A 14,994-nucleotide genomic window follows, 5' to 3' on the forward strand; every position below is an offset into this window, starting at 1 on the left:
ATATCTGCTAAAGCTGAGTTATGAAGGTTTAACACAATGGAAAAGGACATTCCTGAAAAAAGAGTGTCACATGTATAAATTCTGAGTTGTAAAAGAGCAATAAATACAAACTATAAATAGCTCAGTTGGTAAGAGCAAAAAGCACATCTTTGGGAACAACAGAGAACAAGGTTATGGAGGACTAACAGGTCTCATGTTCCATAGGAAGATCTTCTTTTGTGACTTTTTCTCTTGAATAGCATGCATTAATGGTTTCAAGTAGTGTGCGTTAGTTATCTATTGATTCACAGTAATTTACTTAAAACTCAGTGGCTTAAAATAACAAAAATGTATTAGTGTTTTTGTGGTTCATGAGTCTGAACATTGCCCAGCTTTTATACAACTTCTCTGTAAAAGCTCTCCCAAGGCTGTAATCGAAATGTTTGAAGCTCAATTGGTTGTTGGTAGTGTTCTGTTTCTTTCATCACATTTGTAGAACTGAGGTCACCATTCTCTTACTGTCAGTGGGATTATTCTCATTTCCTAGAAACTTTTGCAGTTCCCTGCCACCTGGTCTGGCCACATACCTCTTACAACATATTTGCTGATTTGGGATAATCCCTCTTAAGGCTTTCACTTAAGTCAGGCCCACCCAGAATTACCTAGCTTTTGATGAACTCAAAATCAACTGACTTTCAGCCTTAATTACACTTGTAAAATCCCTCCACCTTTGCCATATTATATTGGTTTGAAACAAGTCAGTTCCAGCCACACTCAAGGGGAGAAGATAACACAAGTCTGTGACTCACTGGGGGTCATCTCAATTCTAGTGTCCACTAGACAGTGCAATGTGACAGTGCAGTGGGATGCTTTCCAAGCAGTAATCCATTGGTTGACATTTCCTATTAAGCATTTCTTTTCCTTAAAAAAAAAAAGAAAATGGCAGGTTTTTGTGAACATTAATGCTCTTTTTAACCATCATCTCCCTTCCGAGACAGTCTCATTAATTTCAAAACCTGCCAAAATAGATATATATTATGTAATCTCATTCCACCTGAAAGTGAGCTAAAAGAGTCATTTAAAACTAGGTCCCCAACTGAAAATAGATACTCTTTCTCAGAAAATTATTGCTACACTCTTTGACCTCACTCAAAACATCCCATTTTAAAGAGTTTTGTTTTTTTCAGATGGATATTTCTTCTGATTGAATAAAAATTGTTTTGTGAAAAATCCAGTATTTTACTCACGCTCTCAATCAGCAGGTGATTTGCTGAATATTTATCATAAATTATAATAATCACTAGCTCAAACAACCAAATGAAATCTGTGGTAATTGTTACGTCCCAAAAGATTACAATTTAGAGAACTTGACATTTTCCCCACTTTTCATCCTACATTTGCGCTAACTCGTTGCAATTAAGGGTATGGGTCAAACAAATGAAAACTACTAATGAGGCAAAAGAGGAAAGTCTTGTCCTATTTTGTGGGCTGTGTTGATTGTACTCCCTAGATAATTGTAGTTCCTTAAAGCTTCTCTTAAATATTTTCATTAAAATCGTCATTGAAGTCTATTATTATCTCTGTTTACTGTAGTTCTTTTTTTTTTTTCAAAGTGAGGTTCTGGGTTACTAGGAGGTTTTGAATGTGAAAAATCATGGGCCCTCAATTTATTTTAAAAAGTTAAATAATGATATTTCAAAGATATGTTAAGGTATCAGAATAATGGATTTTGTACTATAAAAAACCTTAGGTTTAATTCTGAAGTCTGCCTTTGGTACTTACGTGATCTTGGTAAAGTAACAAAACCTGTTCAAAGCAAACTTCCTGCCACTTAGCTCTCAAAATTTTTTCTCAAGCAATACTTCTTGAGGGCTCATGCAGAGGGATGTGAAGTTGGTGTGTTTGGCAACAACTCTCCAGTAAATTCCAAAGCAGATTTTCTAGAGCGGATTCATGTCACTGCTGAAAGTGGGTTGCATATCACCAAATCTCCATTCAGTGAAAGGCATTCAACAGAAGGTATGCAGTTTCTGATGAACTAGTGTATATAAGATTAAAAGCATGTCAGCCAGCACCCAGGTTCTCCAACTTCTGGGCATATCATAGTTACCCGAAGTGCTTGTTACACTGACAGATCCCCAGGCCAAAGCATCAGTGATTTGATTCAATATTTTGCGGGTATGACCTAGAAATCTGCAGGTTGAATAACAACCTAGGTGATTCTGAAGCAGGTGGTACAAGGAATAATCACTCTTTTAAGAATGTGTGTGTGTGCGTGTGTGTGTGTGTGTGTCTGTTTTCTACATAAAATACTAGACATACTAGATAATCTGGACCAAAAAATATCAAATAAACTTAAATTTGAAAACCCTATAAAACCGTTCATTATCCTGAAAGGACACATTAAACTGTAGTATATTAAAGGACCTAATGTGTTCTTCACTAAAGAAATAAATTTATCTTCATTCAACTTAATGTTACATAGACATATTTGTCCACCAAGCCAGTTAGCAACCAACAACTATGAATGCCTCTTGAAGACACTGCTGATGCCCTCCTTGACACTCTGTGCAGCTGGTATCTCCAACCCCTAGCTTCTGGGAGTGTTTACTACAAAGATTCACACTTGTAGAAGGCTCCTGTCAGAAATGTCTAGGAGGTTACAGCCAGTAGTGTGCTGGATTCAGCTCACACCAGCTCAGGAGAGCCAAAAGTGCTCTTCCCAACTCAGGATCTAGTGATGTGAAATGGTGACTTGACATTGATCACACGGGAGTATTTGTACCATGAAAATTGGCAAACTCTGCAAGTCAGGATTTTTTGTTATTGTTAGTTGATTGTTAATCATTTGCCAATGACTGACTGCTACAGAGGGTGCAAAACTACAACTTTTGGGCCTAAAGTTGTTCACACTTTGTGGTGCCCTTCACAGTCCAGGGCTTCCTTTGAGATCAGTTTGAGAGGCTAGATGTCAGAAAAACCATGCCCTTCGTTCGCTTCGCCCCCTGACCTCTCCTGTTTCCCTCACTCCCTTATCCATACAGAGTTGCTCTGAGATCATTACCCCAGGAAATCACTTCTTGAAAATCCCAGTCTCAGGATCTGCTTGTGGGGAACCTGACAAGACACAATCTCCTATTGGACCCAGTACTCCACAAAGCACACTTTAAGGAAAACTAAAACAGAAGAATCGAAGTTCTATATCTGTGACACCCAATCCTCCACGAATATTACTTATTTCAGTCACACCTTTGCTTATCTGAATAAGTGTTGAGAAGCATATGTGTCTCATTTACCTGTGGATATCTTCAGTTTAGAAACTTAGCCTCATTCACTCTTTCTATATCTTTTAAGGTCCTCATGAGCATTGTGAATGCCTAAAATGTTTTCTCAAACTGTTTTGCCAATGTCTGGCATGGGCACCCTATTAGGCAGTATAGTGTGTTATTATGGAGCACAGGCTCCGGTTCATAAAGCCTGGGTTCAGATTTTCTTTTACATTTAATTGACCCAGGGCAAATAAGTTTGCCTATTTGCAAAATAGATATAACATGCTTATATCAAATGTCTGTTTTGAGGATTATTTTTCTTTCCAAACTGGAGTAAGTATATTCAGCTCAAATATTTGTTATGAGTCCTCAATGTGATAAATAATATTTAGCTTGATAACTGGTACCAAGTTCCCTATTATTACAAGGCATTACTGTCTACAATTACAATGTATCTGGCATGTTATAGGCACTCAATAAAGTTTCTTTACTACAAATACTCTTAAATATTTAGATAATAAACTACTTTCTATATATTTTAGAGAGACAATAATTCACCTAGAGTTGAATTATTTCCCTTTTCTAAATAATTCAAAAGCTACCTCAAATCCCCTGTGGAAAAATGTAAAACGCTTAATAGCAATAAACAGATATCCACAGGTAATTAACATTTTTGGTGATTTAGATGGCCTAAGACATAGTAGAAAAGGATACAAGCAAATCTAAACACAGAAACCAGTACCGAAGGACAATGTTGTTAATTCCATGAGAAAGTATGAGATAAAAATGATGATGTTATTCCAATGTTTACCTATATCTAACAGGGAATATAGCAACTTTTGCTTATTTGGTTTATGCCAAGATATGCCTGGGGAAATGTTATGTGGGCAGTGAGAAATTGAAGCACACACACATGCAAACCTACTTTTCTTATGTTCATAGATGGTTTGAAATGCTTGAAAGCAGGTTGATATGTCAAGTCAGGTAGAGAGAGTGTATTTTTCTGAGGATTGAGAGGAACAGCAATTTACTTGTCGGATAAGACAATTTCATCCTGAGAGGTATTTAGCAAAGCTACTTGAAAGGGAGGTAGAAGCTGCTTTCTGTTGCTTTTAAACAGAGTTTTTACAGGTAATTGATGAGTGAGATGAAAAAAGAGAGAACGAGAGTGAGACAGAGAGTATTACCCTTCTCAGTGCTTTCAAATTTCAAGTTTATTGCCAATGAAAAGCACACCAGGGCAGTCCTGGTTCCTGGGGGCTGGTTTGTATATTACTACTAATTGAAGGACACTAAAAGGAAACCAGACCTCCCTCCTGTCTCCCACTGCTCCAATATTCCTCCCATTCTTGGAACAAAAAATGTCCCACTGTCTTTAACTGTCTGCTGTTCTAAGTAACTCTCTGTGAATGTAACCACCCTCTTTACCCTGAATGTCTGTGCTCTGCAGATCCCAGCTACTGTCTGTGCAATTAGTCATGGCTACAGGGCTTTTATCCTGTGGTGAGAGAAGACACTGTCATCCGTAGCTTCCTCATGCAGCTGGGCTTAGAAGATGCCTTGAGTTACGCATATATTTTTCTCCTTTGCATAAGCAGTGCATTCAAAATCTAGCCAGCCCACTGAGAATGTGCTAGGTGCAGATTTCGAGTCTTCATAGCAGTTTCATGAGGGAACTTGTTCCACATCAGTCAGGTATTTGGATTGCCTCTCTTACTTTCTCTCTCATGTCTTCCTCTTAACAAAGATTCTTTCTGCAGTAACTACTTAATTGTATTGCCATAATGTAAGTAGTTTTCCCTTTAGCCTCTGAAGGTTTGCTGAAAATCACTGACAAAAGGCAGATTAATGGGAGAGAAAGCAGACAAATATATTTGGTCATAGTTTGACATGACTTGGGAGACTTCAGAATGAAGACCCAAGGATACAGAGGAAAGTGTTGGTTTTTATGCTTGGTTCAACATAGTATGGACAACCATGTAGAAATATGATTGGACAAAAAGGGTATGATCTAATGCTAATAGACTGAGTGGGAAAACCCAGAAAAGCTTGTCTGTTTTGATTCATCTTGGCATCTCTGTGAAGCCTTCCTTCCTTCCGGGTATGAAGCAAGACCCTGTCTGGATGGGGAGGTCTTATGACCTACACTTAAACAAAGTAGGTCAGAAAATTTCTTTATGGCCAGTTTTTATACGAAAAGTGGGAGGGGGAATTAAAGTAATATTTTTAGGTTTTATGACTTGCTTTGGGTAAAAGTGGTTCTGGTTTTTATGACCCACTGTGAGGAAGAGGGATTCTAGTTTATATGGCTAGCCTCTAGAGAGAATGAGGCACCAGAGACAGGAGGGCAGAGGAAGCTCAGAGAGAAACTTTTGCTTCTGAGGCCTTTATTTTGGGGTATCATTTTCTGAGCCCCAACAACAGTTAATTCACCCAAATTTTCTACATTTTATTTCATCTGAAACAGGATAGGAATAGCAACCTTCTTTAAAGGGGAAAATGCCATTAGAGGACTGTGAAAAATATGTGCCCATTAATGGTTGGTACTTTTGATTTTCTTCAACCTGCTCCCTTCACTCAGTCCCAGACATCAATGAGGCACACAGTTTGGGTGGAAAATGAGGTGAGGATTGAATCTCAGTGTCTGGACTGCCTACTTGGAGATTAAGCCTGATCAGACTCACTGTTTGAACACTTACATGGTCAAAGAGCTTGCCATATGCATCCATATTTAAACATCAATAGTGTCATGTCTTAGACATGTTAAAACTGAGGCAAGGATTTAAGTAAACTATGTCATTTTGCTTCTAAAAATCAGATCCTGAGTTCCAACTCAGGGTCTGTCTGTCTGTGTTAATGCCAGATATGCATTATTTTTTCTCAAACCTGTGGTTGCCAAACTACCTAGTGAGTCTCCAAAACTAACATTAGATGTGAATTCACATAGATGTTTACTATCATTGAAGGACATTAGCACTTACTTCAACCAGGTAAGATCCATTGTTTGTTATAGTCAGCCCATGGACCCCAGGGGCTTTTTGTTTGTTTGATTTTTCCAAAAGCAATGTACCTTTTTTTGGTTGCCATCTTGTCAATTTATAACTTTCATTGAGAAAAAAAATGGAAAGTAATGAAAGGTAGGCAAATCAATTATGTCACTTAACCTGTGTGAGCCTTTTTTCCCCAACTTATTTCTTAGAAGGAAGTGTTTTAGCACTCACTTCTTATTTTAAAATATGGAATGTTTAAGTAACTTAAGATAATACAAATAAGTAGAAGGCCAAGGGCTTGATTCTTGACCTCGTCCTACCTCTTTCTGATGATATTTGCATTATTGAATGTTGCTCTCAATTATTCCGCAGCATTTTTTCTTGGGAAATATAGTACCCAGTGATCATGTCACCCTGATGGATTATATAGGTAGAGTTTATGCACACTTTGTAAGTCTAATATGGCAAGAAAGTACTCTCCTTTGAAAAAGAAATTACTGAGTTACTAATTTAAAATTTTATGATCTGGTGCCAGAGCTATAATAACAGTGAAATTTTCAGGCTAAAGCAAAATCATGAGGGCAATAATTGCGTCATTTTCAAGATAGTAGGATATTTCAAAAGCCTCAAGCCACATGTACTTTACTTTGATCACATAAATGTTGAAAAGTTTTACCCTGTTATGCACCAGCACAACCATTCGCTATCTCAAGCCTGATCTCTGTGCCTCTTTTTATTTTAGAAACCGAGCTTTAGGTGATATTTAATGTTTCCACAAATAGGGCTCTGTGTTGTCTTTGTTTGTCATGTGCCCTTTTGCCTTGCAGGCTACCACTCAACCCATCCTTCATTCATTAAGCAGATGTGTTTGTTTTAACTAGTTGTGTTTTGTTTTTTGTTTTTTAGATGCAATGCAACTGTAACCCAACTCTAAAATTATTTAAAAGTAATGGGATTTATTTCTTATAAATAATAAGTCTGGAGGTAATCAGGATCCAGAGTTGATTAAAATGGGTTGATTCAAAGGATATTCTCAAGGAGTCAGATTTATACCCCTTTCCACTATACTTAACGGAGAATATACTAAAGATAGAAAAATATTTTCAGGGTCCCAAAATGGCAGTCCTAGTTGCAAGTGCTGTATGCTATGAATAAGGAATTATTACTTTGTTGTTGTTACACTAAAGGAGTAAGAAAAACCTTTTACAAAAGTCCCTCAGCAACCTCTCCATTATGTCTTATTATCCAGAATCATGTTACATGCCCAGACCTAAATCTATCATTGATCAAGGAAATGACCCCACCCTGATTGACTTAGAGAAAATCTAATTTACCAGCTGGAACTGGGGCTGGAGCTAGAACTGTCTCTTCTGAACACTTTGAACCAATCGTACTTCAAACAAGAAAGAAGGTGAGGTAGAATGGAGATCGTGGATAGTTATTTGGATAGGTAACCAAACTTCTTTGCCGCTGCATTCTCCGAATTTAAATGAAGATGTTAAATTTTCTGTGAAGTCTTCTCTGGTCAGGCCAGAGAAGGTTGATAATTTCCCTTTCTGCACTATATCTGAACCTTGTACATACTTTATTTTAATTATCCTATTACATTGCACAAAATAAAATTAAATGGGAGTCTCCCCTAGCATTAGCAAACTCCTTATGAAAAAGAGAAGTGTTTTATTCATCTTCATAGCCATAACATCTAACAATGATTGGCTCATAATTGGTTCTCAATGAATGTTTATTAAATATAATTGGAAAGTAAATTCTATTCATAAATATAATCATTTCTAAATTCAATACATCATTTATGATAATATTTAAAAATAATATTTTACTTTGCTTACAAGAAAGAATCAGCACTAGGCAAACATTATAAATGATAGTTAAGAAATTGAAGCTACATGGAAAAACTACAAAGTGAAAAGAGAAAAATAATTATATATTAGAACCTATAGTAGAAAGATGCATAGATGTGCTAATGCAAGTATAATAAAATATTAATAGAATTCAGGTGGTAGGTTCAGGTGTGTTCACTGTAAAATTTTTTTCAACTTTGACATCTTTTCATAATAAAATCTTAGAAAATAAAATTATTGAAACCGTTCCTTGGTTATAATTGTGTTAACTATTTTGGGAAAATGTTAAAATAAAACAAGAAAATATAGAAAAGATAAGTGAAGTCAATTGAGGAGGTAATAGGGTTTTATTTTTTCTCTTCCTTGCAATGATTGTTACAATGTGCTTTGGACAAGGCAGTTTTATATTGGAAAAATAGAGACCACATTGAAGTGGAGTTGTAATAGAATCTGGAAATAAAAAAATATCATGGTTAAAACTAATATCTACATAAAAGTCTACATTTTAGATTGTATATTTAGCAACACATAATAATGTAATACATTAATCATATAGAGAAACACCAAATCGCATTTATAAACCAAGACATAACATCTGATTCTAATCATTTTATATTAAAACAAAAAGTCATGAGTATGAGAAAATATAAGAACAAAATGGGTGTGGAATATGCTCACCATTTCCAGTGTGTTTTTTATTCTTAATTCAGTTTTTATTATATGAAACACTCAAAGTATTTTTATTTCGTAACTATCATGTAGTGTATTCCAGTCACTACGCCCTTCTAACTTTGAACTGTGTCAAAAATTCTCCATCTGCCGGTAACCAAGGAAAGAATGAAATTATTCAATAAGGTTGAGCAGTGTAAACTCTCCTCTATTACTACTTTTTTATCTTTTCTAATATGAGACTGACATCCAGCCAGTATCAACTCTATTTAATTCTCTCCGGTCTATTTATTCACTGATGGCACGTATACCTTTGCACCTAAGAGCCAAGTATAGAATTTACTGACACCTGGAAAGCAGATGTGTCCAGCTAATGGAGTCTCCCTTCTGCTGACCATGACCTCTCCCTTATGAAGGACACATTTCTGCAGCTGAGACTCACCTCGAAGGTGAAAGGAAGCCCCTTCTGTGAAGGAAATAAGACTGATAATGAGTAAGTGACACCACCATAAAATTAGTGCCCCAATTAACAGATTAATGACAGTGTTGTAGGATTTGGCTTACTGAGAAAACTTAGTACAAAGAGAAGAGTAAATTCACTCGGAATCAAGATTGTCCCTAACACCAAAGAAAATACTTTTCATTTTGCTTTATAATTTAACTGTCTCTTATTCATTTGGATATGTATGTCTTTCCATTAGTGTGTTTGTAATTATAAATATGCACTTATAACCAGCACACACATGTATGTTTATATGAGGGGAGAGTGAGACAGAGTGTTGTTGCTGCTGTTGGTAATGAGGATGATTACATTATGTTCCTGTTGCTGATGTGAAGGTTACCACAAATTTCATGTTCTAAAACAATGTACATGTAGTATTTTAGGTTCTGGAATTCAGAAGTATGAAATAGGCCTTTGGCTAAAATCAAGGCTGTCCTTGATGTTAGCAGGGAAGTGTTCCTTCTAGAGCCTCTAGGAAAAAAATCCTTTTGCCTGTCTTTCTCAGTTTCTAGAGGCTGCCCTCAGCCCTTGGTTCATAGCCTCCTTCCATCTTCAAAGTCAACAATGGCTCAGAGAGTTTGTCAACATTGTATCACTCAGACACTTACTTTTCTGCTTCGGAATTCCGCATTTTAAAAAAACATTTAAAGACCCAATTTTGATTACATTGGGCCTAACCCAGATGATCCAGGATAGTCTTTCTCCTTTAAAGTCAGATCTTTAATGTATTAGTCTTTTTTGTATTGCTATAAAGGAATATTGGAGACTGGGTAAGTTATAAAGAAAACAGGTTTATTTGGGCTCATAGTTCTGCAGACTATAAAAGGAGCATAGTGCTAGCTAGTATCTGCTTCTAGTGAGGGTCTCAAGAAGCTTACGATCATGGTGGAAGGCAAAGGGGGAGTGGGCATGTCATATGGCGAAAGAGGGAGCAAGGAAAAGTGGGGACAGGGTGCCAGGTTCCTTTAAGCAACCAGCTCTTTCATGAACTCATAGAATGAGAACTCACTCATTACCATGTGGGGGTCACCAAGCTATCTTTGAGGGAGCTGATTTGCCTCTATGAGCCAAACACTCCCCCAAGGCCCCACCTCCAACATTGTGGACCACATTTCAACGTGAGATTTGCAGAAGACAAACATCCAAAATATGTCAATTAGCAAATTCACTTACCTTTTCTATGTAACATGACATATTCACAGGTTCCAGAGGTTAGGATGTGTACATGAGGGAAAAGGAGGCCATTATTCTTTTTACTCCAGTGATTGATACAGATTGTTAGTTTGTATCTTACTCTTCTTTCCTTCTCTCCAGGGAATGTGATTTGCTAATTATTGACTATGTGACTATGTGTCAGGTAATTTACTGAATGCTGGACCTGTAGTTACTTCTCTACCATATTCTCTTTCATGAGATAAATAATTTTAAAATATAACTTACCCCTTCAACAAATAAGAAAACTGAGATCCTGAGGGCTAGAATATTTCCAATGACAGAATGATGATTTTTGTTTAAATCTCTTTAACTATAAAACCATCCCATATGCTGGAATCATGACATCTTACCCCTACTAGCCTAGAGAAAAAAAAAATGATTTCCCAAATCTTGTTAACTCTGAGATTTGAAAAGAATAAGAAAAACAATGCAAACACATATGGACATCTTCAGCAATCACAGAGATAATGAAATCTCTGGAACACATTTATATGAAAAAGATAGCCTCTGATTAGTAGAGAGCCAAGTTGAAAATGCTTTTTGTCTCCTTTAACGCTGCTGTCGGGAAATTTCTGCAATTGAACTAGTATCCCAATTATTAATTCATTCAACAGTATTTATTAAGCTTAACTATGCATCAAGCACAGCACCAGTGTGTAGGAACAAAATGGTGGGCCAAAACTTGTCTAGTCTCTGTCTTTGTAGAGCCAATGATTGAACTGGAAAAACAAAAATTATTTAAATAGCCTAATACATAGACATTAAGTTCCAACCCTGATAAATGACATAAAAGGGCTAGACATGAAAGCACAATAAATAGGTGATTCATCAAATTATATGGTGGAGCAGATAAAGAAAGATATCCATAACATGAATTGTAAGGCTAGGCAGGAGGTAATCAGGCTAAGACAGGAAGGTAGAGCTTTACACTTGAGAGAACAGAGTGGACAAAAGGTCTTGGTGGTGAAGGGAATTTGATATTATCAATTTAGGAAACCATTGTGGATGGAGGACATAAAAAAGTGGCAGGGGATGGGGAATAAACATTATGCAAGATCATTTGGGAAAGGTAGGCATGAGGTATGTCATGCAGGCTATACCACTGTTCCCTCCCTAGGAAACAAAATTTAGTACCAGAAAGGCAGGTTTGCACTCAGCACAAAAGTGTTTAAGGGTAGGAGGAGGGTCGTGAGCATTTCACCGCAAGGTGATTTTACTTCCAAGACAGTGTTTGAGGAAAATCTATGCTGCTGTCTGTGCTAGGTGAGACCCAGCCTTTCATTGGTAACCATCTGGTATACCAGATTCAGAGCAAGACTCTCATCATTTTAGATCATTCTATTAAGTGAAACCTGAAAAACATGTGCTCCATCCCATGATGCTGAGCTCTGTGTTTGACATGGTTGCTCTCCAGGGAGAGTGGGCCTCCAGGGGCATCAGAAGAGGCCATATTAATCACTTAGGTGATTTACAGCTGTTGTAACATAACGGAACCCCAGAGCCTTACAGAGTTAGCTTTCAGCACATTTAAGGAGGAAAATGATGGTAATTAAAAATGGCATTTCTAATTAGGAAGAGGTTAATTAGTGAGAGGCTGGAAGGACTGAGGAGCCGAGGTCTCCCATTTCCCAATCTGTGGCTCCCTTGCAACTGACTTTAGTGCTGTCTACTTCTCTCTTGCCTACAGGGTAGCGATGGACTTGGGGGCACGCTTGCTTCTTCAATGTGTAGAGCAGCAATATAACATTTGATAAGGAAAGTATCTGATGTCTTAAAATCTGTCACAGTGTTTGATATAAAAAGCATAAGAATATGAATGAACTCCTCGGTCAACTCTAGGTAAACACATTTACAAGACCCAGGAAAGTAAGAAAAATAGGCTTTTGAGGATCCAAAATTGCTGATGCACTTTACTTCACTTCTCAGCCTCTCTCAGAACCTATTTATGCACATTTTATAGACAATCAAAACTGTTGTGATTATATTGAGTAGCAACATAAAAGTGACACCAGATTAGCAAGGGAGATAAATGACTACTACCAGATACTCTGACAGTTGGGAGAAGTGAGAGTGATAGACAAAAATAATTGAGAATAAATACACAAAAATCAAAATAGAAACTAAAATTGAAAAGTAAAAACAAAAAAGTAAAACTTAAAGTAGAATGAAAACTTATTTGTATGCCAATAAGGCAGGCAGTGGATATGCATATACCTTTTGGCACATAGTTACACTAATAATCTATGCCTAACTTTGTCTTTTCAAGATGATTCAAGATTATCATTACATTTATTTTCATCTGTTTAATTACACATACTTGACTACCTTCCTCCTCCTCCTCTTCTTCTTCCCCTTCTCCTTCTTTTTCTTCCCCTTCTTCCTCTTCTTCCTCCTCTTCTTCTTTTAATTGAGACAGAGTCGTGCTGTCACCCAGGCTGGAGGGCAGTTGCACGATCTTGGCTCAGTGCAAGCTTCAGCTCCCAGGTTCAAGTGATTCTCCTGCTTCAGCCACTCTGGGATTACAGGTGTGAGCCCTCACACCAGGCTAATTTTTTGTATTTTTAATAGAGATAGGGTTTCACCATGTTGGCCAGGGTGGGCTCAAACTTCTGATCTCAAATGATCCACCCACCTTTGCCTCCTGAAGTGCTGCAATTACAGGAATGAGACACTGACCCCGGTCACTTGGCTGTCTTCTTAATCTTCAAAAGTTTAATACATCAAAAGAGTATGCATTTTTGTGTGTGTGTTCCATGTGTGTGCGATGTGACATATGACTGCATGTTCTCTTAAATATCAAAATTTGTCAAAATAGAAGACTAATTCCCAAGCATCCCCCTTTCTTCTGATGAATAAATTTTAGGTAGCATAAGTTGCTTTACGCTATCTAAGGCATCTTTAATTCTCCAAAAGACATACAAGTTTAAGAAATTATAATGTTACAGTTCAATGAACATTTATGCTACTTAGAAAGAGTTTTTTATTTTTTAAATATTGCACTGAGCCCTGTAGAAGTAACTTGAAGGCCCATTGAGGAATTTGGTGGGGAGGAAAGAAAGTCCCCATTTACTTGTGAACCAAAACAGTTCTGACCGTATCTGTTTATGTAATCACCCTCTATGTAATATCTAATTGAGAAAAAGAGTTCCAATAATTGTTTTGAAAAGTATTTGAGCTATTGTTTAAGAGAAATAAAATCTGTCATAGATTTTAAAACATGTTATGTGTCTGCTGCTTTATATCCATTATCTTAGATAACAATTACTACAATCTTTGCCAGGAATGACAATCTATTTTACAGATGAAGAAACTGAGGCATACAGATTAAATGCTTTGTTGAATGTTAGTCTACTCTATCAGGTGGAGCTACAATAGAAAATTTATCATTTATGTCCTTTTGAGTCCCAAACCATTCGTAATGATTAAGTTTATAAATGCCTTCATGTATGTTTAGTAAAGAGAAACTAAGAAGGAAGGAGTCAAGTGAATTCAAATTTCATGCAGTGGCTCCATGCTATCAAAGAATGGGGTCTTTTTATGACAGTAATAGTCCAAGCTTAGGTATGACTCTCATGCTTAGGCTGATTGCCTAGAAATACCAAGAACGCTGCATGACCTACAAACACCACTTCCTCAAGCAAATATGTTCAAAACAGGGAAAAAGGAGAAGAGGTGTTTTAAGTAGTCATTTTCCACATATGTGTTTTTCTTGCCAACTTGAAAAATTTCTTCCAGAAATCCTCATAGAATATACCACCTTCATTATATGAACCCAAACTGTGTCATTAGGCCACCCCTATCTGTAAGAAAGAATAATAAAGGAGACTAAGATTGCTATGTCATACTTACACCCATTATGATTTATTATTACTTTCATGGAACATTTTTCAAATTAATGCCTGATTCATATCAGATTATGTTGTCAAGAAATAAGGAGGGAAATGGCTGTTGAGTAGGCAGCCAATAGCATCTGCCACAAGGACATATTCTGCATTAGACCTGTATTTTTCAAGGTTACTATGGAAGCAAAGTGAGTATGTCTCAGTTACCTAATATTAGTTACTGTGCAGGATGCAGGCTTTCACAAAACAATTAATGCAATTCTAATTTGCACTCTAATAAGGTGTCCTGTTGCTCTAGAAGAGTTAGCTGCAATAACATAAAACATTCCAACATAACGTTCTATCATATGATATAGGATAATGCCATGTGTTACAATAATGATTATTATAAAACTTATTAAACCATTTAATCATTTAGACATATATATAGAGGGAGATGATACACTGATATATACTTTTCACCTTGCCCTCCATAGTCCAATAAAGATCTCCATTTCTTATATAACCAACTCTCATATAATTGAACTAAAGCTTGAAATAAAACTGATATATTCACTGCATCTTAATAGACTCTTAAATTTTCTTAGGTACGATAGAAGAACTAGTTGTATCTGCTGTCCTAAATTAATGAATTTTCAGCATTCTAGAAGAAGGCAGTTTAGAGTAATT

At 36.6% G+C, this 14,994-nt stretch overlaps 1 long non-coding RNA gene across 1 annotated transcript in view; it reads left to right on the plus strand.

Annotated features, from left to right (window-relative positions):
• The window catches only part of LOC129137349 (uncharacterized), a 240,257-nt gene that overhangs the window by 48,619 nt on the left and 176,644 nt on the right, over window positions 1-14,994 (plus strand). The window lies entirely within an intron of this gene.

The sequence above is a fragment of the Pan troglodytes genome, chromosome 18, assembly GCF_028858775.2.
Source record: "Pan troglodytes isolate AG18354 chromosome 18, NHGRI_mPanTro3-v2.0_pri, whole genome shotgun sequence".
Taxonomy (NCBI): domain Eukaryota; kingdom Metazoa; phylum Chordata; class Mammalia; order Primates; family Hominidae; genus Pan; species Pan troglodytes.